At 33.2% G+C, this 14,295-nt stretch overlaps 1 protein-coding gene across 1 annotated transcript in view; it reads left to right on the top strand.

Annotated features, from left to right (window-relative positions):
* Mettl25 (methyltransferase like 25) overlaps positions 1–14,295 on the top strand; it is a 185,852-nt gene that overhangs the window by 101,291 nt on the left and 70,266 nt on the right. The gene's annotated exons all lie outside the window — the stretch shown is intronic.

Here is a 14,295-nt window from a genome sequence, read left to right as displayed (position 1 = left end):
TGCTGATGCAGATGGTTGCAGTTCTCAATATAAACACTTAATTCTTGGAACATAATGCATAGTATTTAATAGTTGCATTTGTTAAATGACCTAGCGAGATAGAAATGGGAACTTAGCCATATTTATAATACTGATTTTGTGGGGGAAAGTGTGTTCTAAATTCTAATCGAACAACTTACAAATGCATTTTCAGTGTACCCAGTTAAAATCAGTGAAATTATTCACATATAAAAGTGCATTTGGTTAGTGGTTGGAGAACATTACCTTACATAAAGTAGTTTTACAGTAATTTCATTTGCTGAGGTCATGTATTGTCTTCAGACTAATATTTATTTCTAGCATAATTTCTGCCTACTTCCTATTTATGTCATTTCTGACTTAGTGATTGCTCTGTATCTATAGGTATAAATGCAGAGACTGATAGAAAAAGGCTTTTCCACATTACATGTATCTGAAGATTGTTCTTTGATTTGTGGTTCCAGATAATGCACATAACAATTATTTACTATTACTAATATGCATTATTGCCCCTTTTAACATGCATAGTTATTCCAGAGTCATCTTCATGAGGCATGAAATTCCATCCTTTACTAAATTGTTATGAGCTTAAATTGACTACTATTTTTTCTTTTAGCTTTCTGCTATTCTGCATTCTTTGAAGTGTCTTTTCAAAACGTAAAACACATTTTGTATCGATTTCTCTAACTTTTTAGTTCATCATTCTAAAGCCACTGAAGAATATTGTTGTCATCAATTCTTTTGTTAATGTGTGTAACTGAAAGACATACATAGTAGATACAGGTGGACAAGCTTCTAATCTAAAACTTACTACTAGTAACCCTGCCTTAATAATTAGTCTCCCGGATGCCTAGAATGGATAGGAACACAGATGAGGCTCCTAGAATGTGTTCAGATGTAACATCTAAAAATGGACTCAACTACATATCTGCCACTCTGAAATCATGGTGGGTTACATCACCCAGAGTAAGGTTAAGCATATTTCTTTACCCAGCCCCTAATACAGTGCCTGCAATGTAAAATACTCACAGTGAGTACTTGCGAAATACATGTATCACCTACCTTAAATTACTTACCAAAATGTCTTATAGAAAGTAGTATTTGATGGATATCACCACTCTAGAAAGCATTGAGTTTTGTTTTTGTTAATGTTGTCCTAAGAAATTTTTATTTATTAAACCATTTGATCTTCTCAACAGTTCATAAAGTAGGTATGTCATTATCCTTATATAGATTAGAAATGGGCAGAAGCAAATCATCTCTGAAAAAAAAATCTCATTTTTCATCAGGCATTATTTCTATAGTTTTGCAAATAAATATCTAACACTCTAGCAAAAACAACCTGACTTATAGAGAGGTTAAGAAATATGAGAAACTGCAGAATAGAGTAGACCTGGGGCTTCCATATATTTCATTTATGAGACATAGTCAAGAAATGAAAGACTAAGAATTTCAGGAAAACTGGAAACTATAAAGAAGTATCAAATGGAAGAGCTAGAAGTTCAAAAATACCATTAATCAAAATTAAGAATTTAGTTCATTAGACAACTGAAAGGAAATTCAGAATTAAATATCCAGAAGGAAGCCCAGAGATAAAAGGATGGGGGGGGGGATCAGAAAACAGTATAAGACACATAGATAATACATTAAGAAAGTCTAACATACATATATTTGGGATCTTAGAAGGCAAGAATATAATGAGGCACTAATATTCAAAGAAATAATGACTAAGTATATATATATATATATTTTTTTTTTTAACTGAGAACCATAGATTCAAGAAAGAAAATTTTTTAAAAGACAAAATATATCTAGGCATATTAATATTGGTGGAACCAGAGACAACATGAAAGTCTTAAAAATTTGGCCAAAAATAAATTTTTAAAAAAATATATGAAAACAAAAATACCATTACACTGAAAATGGACAGAAATAATGGAATGGAATACAATTGAAAAATACCTCCTAGGTGCTAGGGTAAAAAGAAGAAAACATTTCTGTTCCTAGTGAAAATAACTCTGAAGAATTAAAACACTAATCTAGAACAATTATAAAGAATATAGCCCCAAAATAATAGAAGGAAGCAAATGAAATGATGAAATATTATCAACAAAGTCACCCCTAGAACAAGAAGAGCAGCACTGGGCAAAGATTTTTTGGCAGGATTTTCATCTACATAAACAGTGTGAATCATTGCATATGGGTCTGTACTGCTGACAGCCCAATCTTGCAGAATTCTATGGAAGAAATAGAGTGCTAGCCATCAGGAGCAATCTGTTTACTTGGCTGGAACTGTAACCTGTCCCCATATGGGGGTATAGATTGACTTTATTGGAATAACTCTCAAAATTTGGAGAAACATCTGATGTTTGAGTCTACATGTGAGGTAGAGGCTAGGAGGAGAGCAATCCAAATGAGTTCTACTCATAAGCCAGCTATTCCTAGACACCAGAAAGGACTCCCACATTCTATGTAACATGAGGCATGGAGCCCAGTATGGGAACCTACTTACCTTGAGATCATGAGATACTGATTCTCAATCTCTTCCTCCCCAAATAAAGATAATGAAAAAAGAGGAAAGGAAACATAGGTCACAGCACATAAAGAGAACTAATATGATGGCAGATGAAAGTTCAGATATATCAGCAATCCCATTACATGTAAATTAAATCCTTTAAAGGAAAAACAAAGACATTGGAAAAGTAAAGTCTAATAGTATATATTTAAAAGAGACATCTGAAACAGGATACAAAAACGTTCAAAACTAATAGGAAGGCCGGGTGTGATGGCACATACCTGTAATCCCAGCAGCTGGGGAGGCTGAGGCAGGAGGATCATGAGTTCAAAGCCAGCCTGAGCAATGTAGTGAGGCCCTGTCTCTAAATAAAATATAAAATGGGCTGAGGCTAAACTTAATGGTTAAGCCCCTCTGGTTTCAATCCCTAGTACCTAAATAAATAAATAAAATAAAAAGTTAATAGGAAGAAAAAAGGCATATCTGCAAATACTCATCAAAAGCTACATTGATATCAAAGTGACTTTAATATTTTAATTAACATTGGGCAAAAAGTACCTTTAAAGACAGAGATCCTTCCGAATTTAAGAAAAAAGTTTCAAATTTGCTAGGAAAAGATATAATAATTTTAAAGTCATATCCTGTTGGTAATATAACCTCAAAATACATTAAATATTTTGAGAAATAAAATTAACTACAAAGAGAAAAAGGTAAATCTACAATCATGCTGTGAGTATTTTTGTGCTCCCATTCATTGGATGGAAAACAAACAGAATCATAACAATACAAGATTCAAACAATACAACAAAGTACAACTTACCTAACAGACAAATATACTATATCCAAATACAGTGTATGGAATGCAAGTGGAACTTTTAAACTTTTTTGAATATGTGCTGGGTTTTAAAGTAAATTTCAAAAGCTTGGAATGACATAGGATGTAGTCTCAGACCATATGTGGGTTAAAAAATTTTTTTTTAAAAGATAAGTAGAAAATCTCCTTATGCTTTAATTTTTACAATTATATAGTAAATATCTATTAGGTCAAAGAAATCAGAATAGAGATCAGAAAATGAAATAAAAGTAATGAAATTGAATTATGAAAAAGTTACACATTAAACCTGTGGGATAAAGTGAAACCATACTATATGGAAAGCATTATCTTTGAACATATATATTAGAAAAGAAAAATTCTGGGCTGTGCTATGGCTCAGTGGTAAAATACTTGCCTAGCATGTGTGAGGCACTTGGTTCAATCCTCAGCACCACAAAAAATAAATAAATAAATAAATAGTCTCCATCTACAACTAAAAAAATAATAATCATGAAAAATTCTGAAAATCAAAGAATTAGTAGTCAATGAAAGAAAAAAACAGAGGTGATTAATATAGCCAAAAGTTGCTTCTTAGATAACTATAAACTCTGGCAAGACTATTCATTTAAAAAAAAAAAAAAAGAACATTCAAATAACCAGTATCAGGAATAGAAAAGGGAAAATAGGAAATTTCTTTAGAAACTAGAAAAATAATAAAAAATATTATGAACAATTTTTGTCAATAAATTTTTTTAATTATATAAAATGGAAATTTGACTCAGAGAAACACAATATGCCAGATTACCTCAAGAAGAAAAATAAATTATTCATAATTATATAGCAATTTAATTGCACCTGTAATTAATCTTTTGTGGTTATCTACCTCTCAATAAAAGTACTTTGTAGATGTTGCATATATTTTGATCAATCACTATTTGTTAGTTAAGTACTATGTGACTAAGATACATAGTAGTAGACTCTAAAAGTTGGGGTAAAAGTTTTAAAAACTGATAGTTCCTAATCTTAAGGAGTTATAAATCTAGTCATTGAAACATATATAATAGGTACATTTAAGAATTAAGGTAATGCCTTAGTCATTTGATAATGAATTTGGGGAGTAGAAAAAGAAAGTTGCTACATAAACACACATCTGTTACCAAGAACCATGTTCTAGAATGTTTTACTTTATCCCATTCTCCCTGTTAATTATATTTTCCTTTAAGTTGTTTTTAAGTGTGCTCCATAGAATAGCTTGTTTTCATAGAGTAGGATTGCTTAAGAAATAATCTGCAGATTGAAATATGTACTCTGGTTAGCCTGTGACTAAAGAAACTCCAAGCCCCCCAACCTCCCCAGATGATTTGTACTTGGCCAGTGATGCTACTGTCTGCATGTATGGGAATTTATTAGTTGATGTATTGTCTCAGTGGTTGCCTCATTAAGTTTGCAGATGTTCTGTCAATAGAAGACCTTTTTTAAAAACGGTACTGTTTTTACTAGAATTTTCCAATTCACAATCCAGCATAAGATAGTTAACACATTTCAGCATAGAACAAAATAGCATGTATTTAAATCTCATGAGAGGAAACGCCTTTAACTTGTACTGAGTTAGGTGTGATTGAACATGCTACATTTTAGAAATGGAGAGAAAGTATGCAGATTCCAACTGAAAATTCACCATGTTGTTTTCCATTCAATCAGCATGGGATTTTGTGTGCCTCAGCTAATCATACTGAACTAAATGCACAGATATTCTGAATTAGCTGCCCTCGCAGAAAAAAGTCAGAGACTTCTAATATTGCTGTAACTCTTTAAAAAAAAAGACGTGGTCTGAATGGTGGTTTTTCATCTAGCAAAGTATACACAAATAATGTATTTCAAGGAAAGATAAAACAATTCGCAATCCATTTGATTATAACAACAGATTTTTTGTGTGTGTTCTGGTAGCTTCAGCATATTTTAAATTTTCATAGAAAAAAAATAGTAGACAGTATACTTCTGTGCAGGTAAATCTTCTGTGAGAATAATTAAATAAAAAGTTCATGTGAGAGATTTTAAATCATAAAAAAAATTTAGTGCTCTAATTTCCATTTAAACTAACTAAAAAGGACAAAACTAAAAATAAAATTAAAGACAAAGAGGATTCCCTTATAGTATATAGGATGTTAAACATTTTTTCTACATAAGCAAAAATGCCTTTGAAGAGTACATTTACATTCACATTACCAGCTTATAATAGGTTTAAAAAGTTCAGGAAGCCATTTCTTAACAGCCAGTTATAATATACTAAAGAATGAGTGCTAAAGATTTTGAAGGTTAACATTCTGAGTGTGAGAACTGAAAGCATTTGCAAGATAAATTATTTCTTAGCTAATTTTTATCTAATATCAAACGCTGTTTGTCACGCAGATTAGCAGTCTTTAAAATTCTTTAAAAATATGTTTTATATTTGGGCTGGGGATGTAGCTCAGCAGCAGAGCATTGGCTTACCATATGTGAGACCCTAACTGGGAAGAAATAAAAGTTTCATTTCTTAGGTCTTCAGAACAGCTTTGATATCCATATTTTGGTAACTTTTTTATTCTGATATATTCATTGTAAATACTAAAACTGTTGTGATTAACAGCATAGCTTCTGCCTTTAGAATTACAAAACAAGGATAAATCATTCTCTTTTTATTATGAAAATTAAAACTAATTTTCATGGAACTTTTTTTAGTTAAATAAATGAGGCAATGTTTTTTAAGTTTAAAAATCATATTAGCTAGCCTACTGGAATTACATTATATACATATATTTAATGTATGCCCTGATTTTTAGATCCCAATTTCTCTATAAGATGTTAATGCATAAGAGGGAGAAGATAATTGTTTGTTGGATCCAAAGTAGAAGTGCCATCTTGGAAAGACGAAACAGGAGAGCAAATCTCTAGAACTTTTGAAAGAAGAAGTACTGGTTGTATGTGTTTCTGATCAATGAAGATGTATTCGAATCCAACAAAAGTTTATTGAATATCTTCTATGAGCTGGGCACTCTGTTAGAGACTTTCACACTTATCTCAGTCATCAGAACAATAAATAATAATATGCACTAGAGATATGGATCATTTATATATAAATAGTAATAGATATACAGGGAAAAAGCAATAATACTTTAACCTCATTCGTTCCCTATTAACTCTAGGAATTTAATTATCTTGGAAGCATAATTATTTGAATGCCCTATATCTGTATATAGACTTCTCTTTTATTATTTCCTTTTATCTAGCTCTGTGATATCCAAACCTGGGTAGGACAAAGAACTAAGGTATGCTACTTTTTCAGGAAAAAAAAAGTGTAAATGTATTTTTCATACAAACATGTTCTTATAATAAATATATTTTTAAAAATATTTTGGTACCATTCACAGGCCAAGAAAAATTGATTCAGTGAAAAGAATCCCATTGATTCCAAGTAATGTATATTGTTTTTACTACCTTGGGTAATGTCTTTCAGACCTCACTTTTGTTGTCCCATAAGTCTATGATAAGTTATAATTAGAACTTTGCAATTTAAAATGTTGCCTGAGGCTACTTTTGAAAGGATTGAATATTATGACAGTGTTAATTATAACTTACTTATGAAGATCTATAGAAAACAAGAATCTTCCTGTGTAGGTGTTGACTTTATTTTTTAATAAAGTATAAAATAATTACTAAAAATGAAACTAAAGGTAATTTTTAATTATTAAATACTTAAATACTTTAGCATTTTACAAATCTTATATCCAAGGGCAACCAAAAAAAAAATCTGAGGGGGTTCTATAAGGAGATATTGAAATGGAAATTCCAAAGCAAATTTTCAAAAGCAGTCAACTAAACAGATGTCCACATCTGTTAAATTGTGTTAACATCACAATGTTAAGGCAGTAATATTCCAAAAAGCTGGTGGACAAATATTAATATCTGAAACTTACACATTAGAATTACAATATTGATCTTGCTAGACGCTAAAGTGTCAAAAACTGTAAGAACTTTTTCTGATATACAGTAAAAGTTCTTTTTACATTAGAATCCACTACAATGATATGCTTTCTTGTCCAAAGTTTGTTTCCATTCATGGAAATAATATGTGAAACAGAGATTATATTGAGAACTCTACTTATCTCTGTTTGTTCATGTAAAGTTAGTGTAGAGTCTTAACACTCAAAAATGTAGTCCAGGGATGAACAGCATCAGTATCACCTGGGAACTTGTTTAAAATGCAGAATTTCAGTCCTCACTTCAGACTTACCCAGTCAGAATCAATACTTTAAGTGGTTCCTTAGATAGCTTTATGCTCAACAACCCAAAGGGCCTTATCAAGCTTCATAGAGTCTACCACATTGCAAACTTGGGGCATATACCAAACTCTAGGGTACTCACTATAAGGACCCACATCTTTGCCCATGGTCAAGAAATCTGTATCAAAGATTGTACCACCCTGTTTGTGGTCACTGTCAAAGAACAAATACAAAGGTGATCAGAATTTCCCAAATACAGTCTATCTTTATTCTTTAATCGGTACTGCTTCAAGAAAATTTGTTAATGTATTTTGGTCTAGGAAGTGTGCTTTTGCACAAAATTGACTTTGGCTCTGTCTTTTAATTGTAATGTAAAAGATTTAATTTGGAAGGAAAACTTAAGAATATAAAAAGTTCTGCATTCTCTATATATCTGCAAAAAAATCCAACTTGTAAATTCTGTGTATTGCAGTTTAGAACATATAACTCTTCAAAAGCTCTTCCTATCTTTTGGTGCTCTCTGCACACTGCATGCTGTGTTTTTCCTGTTCATCTCTGATTATGATTATCTTTTTACTCCTACCTTCATATTCATAAAGGTAGCATTGAAATTTTCACAAAATTTATTAAGAAAATCAAAATACAAAGCTCAAATTAACTTAACATACAAAGTGTCATTATTGCAAATCCATGAAAAATGAGCAAGAAAATTGACTCTTGCATAATGTGGTCATACCATTTAAATCTGTTTACTTCCCTTTTTTGTCAGAGGAAAAAGAATCAAAGAAAATATATTTATTCAGATTCTCACCACTGACCAGAGATTTTCATTTCATCTGAAGGCATACATTGTTTATATTTTTGTGATTTTGTATTGCCTTTATGATGGTCATTTTAAGACTTCAAATGAGTTCTTCCTAATGTAAGATAAACATTTGCCCATTAGTTTATTGTTAGCCTTTTACTTTGTTTTAATTTCTTGCTATTAACCTAAGATTGCTATGAGTGCCTTTAGCCTAAAGAACTATTTCTTTTTTCCAGTTATTTCCTCTCCAGAGGATATATTACCAGATGTAGGATTGATACAGGCATTGTATGCATTCTTATTTGAGAGCTGTTTTTTTCTAAGCTTTTTTAAAATTTCCATGGCCAAATTTCCATTTTTAAACACATGTATGGGACGTTGAATTTAGTTGCTCTGCATGTAAAACCCACCATCTTGGGAAATCATTGGTAATTAAATACAGGATCTGTAGATAACTTCATGACAATGAATTGCAAACCTTGAATATTTCCCTGCCTAGTTAGACATTTCTACATAAAATACCAGATAACATAGATAAGCAAACTACTAATGATCTGACAAACCAATTTAGATAACTAAAGTCTTCTGTATAAATTTGTCAAATATATCCCATAAAAATGCCCAAATGAGTACCTGGCACAGTGATACACACCTGTAGTTACAGCTACTAGGAGGTTTAGGCAGGAAGATCACTGAACCTAGCAGTTAGAGACAAACCTGAGCAACATATTGAGTTCCCATCTCAAGGGGAAAAAAAAGAAAAGGCACAAATGACCAGCTGCCAAATGAATACATAGCACTTTCTATGTGCCCCATGTAAAGGAAAACCTGTGACTTCATGTGTGTTATATACTGTTTTTTCTGCCCCAAGGAAACCAAGTCTAATCTAGGAAATGCAAAAATGCATACAGCCTAGGTAAAATTATGAAGAGACACAGAAGCCCAACTTAAATATTTCATAATCAAAACATTTAACTTTACCACCTGTATTAGTTAATAGATGTCAAAATAGACAGCTTGACAGCAATAGAAGAATGAGGTCACTTCACTTATAGATTTCATGAAGCCCCTCAGAATTTCCATTTTTAGTGGCCTCTTACTTTCAGTCCAAAGGTGTTATATAAGCCCCTTCCTGGCACACAGGAGTACACCATCAATTTTTTTGATGGTTTAGAAAGTTTACTGTTCTAATTGATGTTTCCCATTTCAGTCGTGGTAGAAGGTTCCCATATGTTAACATAATTCCAGGTTCACTCTTCCCAAGTGTGCTGGCATCTGAGCAGCTCTCATTGAAGGAATCTTCTTGAGTGACCAGATCTGTTTTTAAAATTTTGGAGGTGACTCCAATTGTAGATTTCTCTTAGGCTCAAACCATTCATACACCAGTGTCCTTGGCAACAATTCAATTTTTAAAAGGTTTTTTAAACTCCAAATGACATGATGAATTATAAGAATAATGCCAACTGAATATTTATTGGGTGCTTACTCTGTGCTAGGTGCTTGTTCTAAGCACTTTATGTTTTTTAACTTATTTAATCCTTACAACAATCCTAAGTAGAAGGAACTGTATTGCTTCTGTTATTGTACTGAAGAGGAAATAGAGATACAAAGAGGTCAAGCAATTTGCTCCAACTAGGAGTAATATGGAAACTCTTAAGTGGTAAAATTAGGAGTTTTTAAAATCAGAGGAGTCAGGCATTCTGCCTTAAAAGTCTAACAACCAATATAGGCCCTTAATTATTTGAGGGTCTTCTGTAATGTTCTCCTTCCATTTTTTCAGTTTTCTTTTGAGAAAAAGAAAGAGTTTACTGGACACATAATCCTAAGACTGTAAGCAGTTGACAATATCTTTATGCTTCTAAATAGGTAGGTCTCATAATCTTTCAACTAGATTTTTTTCCAAGAAAGTAAAATAATATTTTGCTTTGCTTTAGACACTAACCCTAAGAATGTCTCCTTATTAAAATGAGGAAAAGATGTATATAACCAAAATCATATATAATTAATTTTGAATTTTCTCTCCGAAATGATGAGATATTTTCCTTAATTTTATATTATAAAATTAAAGTCACTTTTCCCAAAATAACCTAGCTAACACTTGAAGATGCTACAATTCAAAATAAATAATAATTACCAAGAGTGTTCAGACAGTGTCATTCAATTACATGTCTACAACAAAGCAAACCATTTTCATCCATTCTTCTTATTAACATGAGTGAGTGAGTGCTACTTCTTTTTTTTTTTTCTTTAGTGAGAGAGAGGGAGAGAGAGAGAGAATTTTTTTTAATATTTATTTTTTAGTTCTCGGCGGACACAACATCTTTGTTTGTATGTGGTGCAGAGGATCGAACCCGGGCCGCATGCATGCCAGGCGAGCGCGCTACCGCTTGAGCCACATCCCCAGCCCGAGTGCTACTTCTTATCCATAACTACTCTAGGCTCATTTTAATCCTCTTGCTTCCTATACTTAAAAAAGAAAAATTAAGGAGTTGTTGAATTTTTCTAGCTTTTGAGAACATCCAGACCACACCAGGACCTCCTGGTTTTGAGTCCTTCCTATAAGCATGCATTTCAAATCCAAAGCAAAGAAAACAATCAAGAATATGGACAGAGAACCTATAGAATGGGAGAAAATCTTTACCACCTTGACCTCAGAGCACTAATCTCCAGGATATACCAAGAACACCAAAAACTTAGTACCAAAAAACCAAATAACCTAATCAATAAATAGGCAAAGTAACTGAACAGGCACTTCACAGAAGAAGAAATACAAATGGTAAAAAATTATATGAAGAAAATATTCAACATCTCTACCAATTAGAGAAATGCAAATTAAAATTGCGCTTGAGATTCCATCTCACTCCAGTCAGAATGCCAGTTACAAAGAATACAAGTAACAACGAATGTTGGCAAAGATGTAGGGGAAAAGGTACACTCATACATTGCTGGTGGGACTGCAAATTGGTGCAACCACTATGAGAAGTAGTATAGAGATTCCTCAAAAAGCTTGAAATGGAACCACCATTTGATCCAGTTATCCCACTCCTTGGTCAATAACCAAAGAACTTAAAAACAGCATACTACAGTGACCCAGCCACATCAGTGTTTATAGCAGCTCAATCACAATAGAACAGCTATGTAACCAACCTAGGTGTCCTTCAACAGATGAATGGATAAAGAAAGTGTGGTATACATACACAGTGGAATATTACTCAGCCATAAAGAATGAGATTATGGTGTTTGCTGTAAATGGATGGAACTGGAGACTGTCATGCTAAACAAAATAAACCAGTCCCAAAAAACCAAAGGCCAAATGTTCTCTCTGATATGTGGATGCTAACACACAACAAGAGAGTGTGAGGAGAGGAAGAATAGAAGGTCATTGGATTAGACAAAGGGGAATGAAGGGAAGGGAGGGGGAGAGGAATAGAAAAGACAGTAGAATTAACTGGACATCACTTTCCTATCCTTGTATTTGAATACACAACCAGGGTAACTGCATCATGTACAACCACAAGAACAGGATCTTAATTAAAGTTTACTCTATTATGTATAATATACCGAAATACACTCTACTGTCATGTACATCTTTTTAAAATATTTTTTAGTTGTAGTTGGACACAATTCCTTTATTTTATTTATTTTTTTAATGTAGTGCTGAGGATCAAACCCAACACCTTGCATGTGCCAGGCAAGCACTCTACCACAACCCCAGCCCTGTCATGTATATCGTAAAAGAACAAATAAAAATTTTTAAAAATTCTGTAAGAGTCTCCTGCAGACTCCCTTTTACTGGAACAACCGGTGGTTCCTCCGGAGTGCATTCATTATGGCTGCCATACTTAGCAAATAAATCTAACATAGACTATTATTGTGTTCCTAGTACTCTTAGTTTAATGGACTTTATTCATTCCTCTATTTTTGGACTAGATGAATGGGGACACTAGGATATGCAAAGAACAATATTTTGGGGAAAAACTGCAAATGCCATTTTAGACATGTTGAATTTAGGATGCTATTGAGACATGCAAATAATATTAAAGGAGCACTGATCTATATAATTCTATATCACAGAAGGGTGCTTGTTTACAAGTTTAAAAGTTATTATCACATAAATATTGAAGATAAGATGTGGAAACATCACTCAGTATAAAAAAGTATAGGGAGAGATAACGAGGAAGTTAGTCCAGAATTTACAATGACTCCAATGTGAAGATTCTGTAGAGAAGGATAAACAACACAGGCTGAAAAAGAACATCCAAAGAGAAAAAGATAAAGACCAAGCACATAACCCCACATCAACCAAGGAGGACACCATTTCAAGGCCTAGAGAGTGACCAGTGGTTGAAAGCATTTGAGAGAAGAGCAAGATGACAATTTTAAAATTCCTTTTGAACTTCATCATTGATATTTTGTGTGAGCAGTTTTTTTCAAAATTGTGATGGAAACAGAAGCCAGATTAAATGGATGGGTATGAGGTAAGCTAAAGGGTAAGTAGTGCTATAAGTGGTAGGTAAAAGCATGGAATTCTAGAGTTTAAATCATAGTTTTATCCTTTATTAGCTGTTTGACCTTGGTCAAGTTACTTATTTGAACCTCTGTTTCCCCATCTATCAACTGATGGAAATGCAGTAGCTGACCATATAGTATTATGAGACTTAACAGATCAATTATTAGAAATCCTTGAATATAGAAGTCTTTCAATAATCTGGGTGTGGCGATGCATACTTGTCATCCCAGTGACTTGGAGGCTGAGACAGGTGGATCACAAGTTCAAGGCCAACCTCAGCAATTTAACAAGGCCCCAAGCAACTTTAGCAAGACCCTATCTCAAAATAAAAAATAAAAAGGACTGGGGGTGTGGTGCAGTAGTAAAGTACCCCTAGGTAGAATCCTCAGTACCAAAAAAGGAAAAGCAATCTTTCAATACATACTAGAAAAAAATTATCACAAAAAAACTAAAACAGTGTGACATCACCAGAGGCTTGAATATAGACCCATGTGAATATTAAATATGGAAATAAGGCCAGGCTAACAGAATTAACAGGATCCTACACTTGGAGGACTTTGAATACCATGCTTTTGAAGTAGATTTCTTCTCTAACCACAAGGACAATTAAGAAAGGGGTGATGGATATAATTATAGTTCTAAAATCAACACGACTAAAATTGAACATTTCTGTCAAGTGTGCCCTTCCCGTAAGACTCCTTTTTAGTGAAGGAAACTTTCAGCTAAAAGCCAAAGATCAGCCTATAATTCTCTCTCCTTCCAATCCATTTAAACTTTAAAAGTCTGTTTTATTCTACCTCCAACAGTTCCCTTGACCACCTCTCCTCTCCAGTCCCACTGTTACTATCTGGTCATACCATCTGAACTTCTCTTTTGGTTTCTTCCTAATCCTGCTTATCACTCTTCTATGGCTCCCATCATCTACAGGAAAGCACTTTAGCATGTCCATCAAATCCTCTGTGATGCTTTCCCTGGCTGCTTCAGCAGCATGATCTCTTTTCTACGTACCACCCAACGCCATGTTTCAAATTATCTGGACTTTTTGTGACTCCCACAGCATCTCAAGGCATTGCCTCCGTCTGGACTTTCCTCTCCCTGATCCCTATTTCAAGAGGCAAACATCCCTATTTCTTTCTGTCAACACTCCTCTGTTTTCCATCCATATTTATGATCCTGTCCCCACATTTAAATCACTTTATTTTTATTATGTCCCAACAATCCTCCAAAGAGATGCCTATGACAGCATCAATAGTACTTTACTGCTCTTAATTTTTAAACCTTAGTATTCAACCTGGAGGAGTATAAAATATGTCCTTTTAACTGTTTATCCTATGCTTCTCGGTGAAGGCATTCAGAACATGCTTTGGAGCAAAG

The sequence above is a fragment of the Marmota marmota genome, unplaced genomic scaffold (assembly GCF_001458135.2).
Source record: "Marmota marmota marmota unplaced genomic scaffold, marMar, whole genome shotgun sequence".
NCBI lineage: Eukaryota > Metazoa > Chordata > Mammalia > Rodentia > Sciuridae > Marmota > Marmota marmota.
This window is presented reverse-complemented; position numbering and strand designations above follow the sequence as displayed.